Here is a 5030-nt window from a genome sequence, read left to right on the forward strand (position 1 = left end):
ATAGCTACAGGGTGTGTTTGCATACTCTGTCTTTATTTCTTCCAAACACCCCAAACAAGTCAATTAAAAATATCGACAGACAGGAGCTGGGTGGTGTATTTTTGCTTTTTAGACTTTCCCTACAGGATTTACCAAAAAATATATGCCAAGCTGTCCTTTTCTCTGAAACAGCAGATCTCAAACCTTAATATGAAAAGATACTTGAGACCTTGTAAATAGTGCAGATTGTTGAGCTTCCTGAGTCCCACGTCCTCAGGATAGGGTTGGGAACTTTTTCTGCCCAGCAGAAAGGAATTTGATTGACAGGATCCTCCATGAGTTTGTCATGGCCGGGTGTGAATCTTTCCTGATGGAACCTATTCTACTTTCCTCTGATTTAGAAGAAAAAGGAAATGGGTTGTACTGACTTTTGCCATTAAAAGTTTCCTCAAAGTCTAATGTACATTGCAGGAATTCTTCTGTGCTTGTCTTTGACAGCTTGGCCCCCTGAAGTTTCCCAGTGGACCTGTTGTCCTGCAGTTTCCCTTGGGCTCCTCCTTATGTACTGATTTGAGAAGCAGCTGATGACTGTTTCAATTTCAACTGAAGTTCCTTACAAAACTAGCTAATCTGGGAGGTCATTTGTCTCTGATCCATATGTAGTGGTTTGATTATTCTTGGCTTATATTAAACTTGGAAGGGAACTGAAGCATTAGGTAAAAACAACCTACACCTTCACAGCGTGAAAAAGAACACATCACAGCTACACACACCGCAGTGGACAGACATCACAAAAACAAAGATGGGCAAAAGCAGCCTCCCTTTATCTGAGGCTCAAGGACAGGCAACAATGATCTAGGGTACAGGGTTGGGAAGAGGCGCTATCTCTGGGGAATTACTGCCTGGTGAGGGGCTGGCACAAGGGAGACTTCCAGGGAGAGCAGGAAAGGTTCCATGTCTTGGTCTGGAGCCTATGAGGATGTATACACATATACAGAGTCATTGAGTTAATGCTTAAGCTGTGTACGTTTTGCCTCATGTATGTTATACCTCAACACATTTTCTTTTTCTTTTTTCTTTTTTTTTTTCTGACACGGAGTCTCACTCTGTCACCCAGGCTGGAAGGCAGTGGCGTGATCTCGGCTCACTGCAACCTCCACCTTCCAGGTTCAAGCGATTCTCCTGCCTCAGCCTGCTGAGTAGCTGGGATTACAGGCATGCGCCACCATGCCTGGCTACTTTTTGTATTTTTAGTAGAGACAGAGTTTCACCATGTTGGCAAGGTTGGTCTCGAACTTCTGACCTCAGGTGATCCACCCGCTTCAGCCTCCTAAAGTGCTGGGATTACAGGCGTGAGCCACCGTGCCTGGCCAACAAATATTTTTTAAAGGCAACTGTGAATCTGACAATGGTCCACTAGGAAAAAAAAAAAATCTATGGTCATATTTATGTGGTGAGTTAAAAACCAAACAAATGCACACAGTTGGGCAAAAAAGAAAATTCAAAATTAAAAACTCTTCTAAAATAAGCAGTCTATTTGAACTCCAGTCATAAACTGAACATCGAAAATAATGTGAACTCACCTTGCAGACACAATACTCTCAAAAGAGCAATTTTTTCTTTTTTTGTCCTTCAAAATATAGCCAGTTCAGAAAGTGTCTGAAGAAGCAGCTTTCCTGGCTTTTTGATAAAGACGGTGGACAAGAATGGGGGTGAGAAGATACAAGTTGTTAGGTCTTCCTTAGTAAGGATGGGGTTTTGTCCAAGTCTACGTGAGGGCGCAGGCGCAGGCGCAGGCGCAGGCGGAGGCGGATTTGTCTAGAGGTGATCAGTGCTATCAGAGTAGTGGCTTCCTGGGCTATGTTTGCGTGAGGCAATGACAGGAAGCCTGGCCCTTCAAGTCTCTAGGCAAGAGGGGGATGCTGTATACAAGGCCTGTTCTAGGCATACTCCATGGGAGGAATTTCTCTCTTTCATCCCCCCATCTGCTAACATTAGGTCTCACTGTGCTTAAAGGTTTTCCATGAACACCCATGGGTCTTTCCCCTCTGAGCATGGGCCAAGTCTCCTTGTGTTATGGAACAGCAATGGTGAGAAAGTTGATGTCTCTTTACCAAGAAAGTGGCTTTTCTGATTTTCTCTTCCTCTCTCCTCCTCTCTTGTAAATCAATGGCTTGCCTGCCACACCTGGGAATGTTTGGCGTTATGGAGACATAACCTTGCTTTGTCCTGGAAACTGCTCCACAAGGTCTGGGCGCTGGGGGCAGGAGGAGGCTGGAGAGCTGGAAATAGCACAGGAGGGCACCGAGCTGCACCTAGTTTGGGCACAGATGAGGTCTCATTCACTGGCTAGTGGGTGATCTGGCCTGGGCTGAGAGTTAGCGAATATAGTCACGGGAGGCTTTCTATTCTTTGTCCTAAAGGCAGAACTGTGAGAAAGACTAACCACCTTTATTGACCACCTCAGTCAAGGTCTCTGCATGGACCTGAAAATAGAATGTTTATGGGAGGCCAAATCAGGGGGAGTAGACAGTGACCCTGGCACCCAGCCCAAGGTGGGGAGGTGCTCTGTAAATACACCTGTCTTATTCCTGAAAGGGTGAAGACCCCCACACATCTGGGAGTGATGTCTCTCTTTCCAGGCAAGAAATACTCTCATACTGAAGTATCAGAGCAGATTCTTCATTCCCACTCTTGCTCCTTTCACAGTTCCGTTTCTGGGGGGAGCTTTCAAACACTGGAAGATACAGGTAGGAAAAAAAATGACTGTTTTCTTTGGAGAGGAGCCCCTGAGGCCTGTCTCACTTGGCCATCACCTGGTGGGCTGAGGAACCTACCAGGTCTCAGCTGCTGCCAGCCTAGGGACCAGGATCCCCACCTTTCTTCCCTAGGTGGTGCCTGGTCGCCCAAGGAATTGCTCTTTGTGCTTTACTTTAATGGTGCCCTTCACTCCAAAATCTGTCAGAATGAATAGCAACCCAATCATCATTTCTATGTGCCACAGGAGTGCTCTCCCTCCACCCCCCCCACCACACACACACACACACACACACACACACACACACACACTCTCCTGGTGCTGAGATAATTTCCAAGAAATTGCCAATTCCTGGTTATTCTCCTTCCTCCTGGCTCCATTCCTAACTCCCCCCTCCATCACCAGATTACACAATTCCTTGAGCCTATGGTATTTTGCCCTGGAGCTGGTGTTCATTTCCTAACTCAATTAATTCCAGATTCCTTCTCTCACCTTTTATTTTCCCTTGTTTTCACTAGAAAACACAATTTGAGTGTCTCTCCTGGTTAGCTGAATTCTTCTCACCTACTAAACTTTCTTTTCTGTGTCTCCAAAAGCTTGATGGAGATAACACAACTAGAGAATTCTCCCTACACGCCCCAGCATGGATGAACTCATATTTTTACATCCTCCTTAGTATCTGCAGCCAAAGCAAAGGGAAAACCACTCAGGCATTGTGGGGGAGGTACCCTGAGTGTCTGGAAGATGCCAGGCTGAGAACAGCAGTAATAAATGGTATACCCAGAAAGGAAAAGTCTCTGGTCTTCCTGGGTGAAATGGCCTTTCTGTGGAAAGGAGGCCACCTATGACCACTTCCTTTGCCCTTTGCTGTGACCTTGCTGTCTCCAGATGCTGTCAGGAATTGTCTGGGAGGAGATCGGGGTGGCGGGGGGTGGTAGAAGGTCAGTCACAGGTGGGGACACCTTTGAACTCTGCAGGCCCTCCCTGACCTAGACTGGGGAGCCCTGTACAGAGGTTCCCTGCTTCCTTCCCACCTCCTTAGGGTATGAAGCCAGATTCCCTGATCTGAATGCATTCCATGGAGATAGTCACTCAGACAGACACCTGGTTTCAGGTGATCCCTTTCTCAACAAGGACTTTTGTTTTCAGCCCCACCACAACGGCATCTCCTCCTCAGCCCAGCCAGCAGCCCCAGGGTAGCATCTGGGAAGAATCCAAGGAAGCCCAATGAGGGAGAGTGGGCTGTGTCTGGGATGGCCAGGGGTCCCCTTCAAATGGGCACCTTCTGCAGGGTCGTGAGCCCAGCCATCTCTAAGGCAGCCCACACCTTCAGCAAGGAGGGGCGGGAGACCTGGAATGGGGAAAATGGGAGGACTAAGGCTCTAACGTCGGAGATAGGGCAGGCTGCTGTTACCTGCACAAGGCCAGGAGCCTCTTCAGGCCGCCTCTCCAGGGACCCTGCCAGCCGTCCCCACTTCCGATCAGCCACAGTGTTGGGCTTCGTCCAGCACGAATAGAAAGCGAAGTGTGAGCCCAGGCCAGAGGGGGGAGCCCGGACACCCTCATGGAACCAACAGCCACTGGGAAGGCCTGTTCCAGATCCCGAGTCGGGCGCACAGGGGGATCCCCGCAAGGGGGCAGAGGGAAACCCGGGAGGCCCGCGAGAAGGGGCGATGCCAGCGGCTGGGCTCGGGCAGCCAAGTGCACTCGCGGCGCCCCGACTCCAGGTAGCAAGTAGAGAGGAGGCTGAAGAGCCCCTCGGTTTTTCCGAAAGTTTCCAGCGAATCCTTCTTGGTGAAGATCGGCCTCTAGGAGGCAGCTTCCCGAGAGGGGGCCCCTGCGCCGTCCCCCTTCCCCTGGCACGGAAGGGTTGAAGAACTGCACACAGGGATCCCTCCCCAGCCCAGTCTCCTCCCCGCGCGCCCCCTCCCCGCCGTGCCGGCCAGCGCCGGGCTGTGTCCCAGGCACTGCCCCCAGCCAACAGCGGCCCGGCCAGCTTCGCCGCTGCAGGCTGCCGAGAGCCGCGCTAGCTCATGCTCCCAGCTCTCTCGGTGCTCCCTGTTCGCTCTAGCCCGGACCCGGCCCCCAGCACGCGGACCATGGAATAGGCGGACGGCCCCGCGAGGCGCTCCTGCAGCCGGCGAGGCCAGAGCCAGCCCGGGGTGGCTTCGCCAACCGGCGGAGTTGGCCAGCGGCGGGCCCTCCTCCCGTCGGTCCTCCCCCGCTCCTCCTCCTCTGCCCCCGCCGCCCCCGCCTCCCAGCCGCCCCCGCCGCCCCCGCCTCCCGGCCGCCC

The sequence above is a fragment of the Theropithecus gelada genome, chromosome 10, assembly GCF_003255815.1.
Source record: "Theropithecus gelada isolate Dixy chromosome 10, Tgel_1.0, whole genome shotgun sequence".
Lineage (NCBI taxonomy): Eukaryota > Metazoa > Chordata > Mammalia > Primates > Cercopithecidae > Theropithecus > Theropithecus gelada.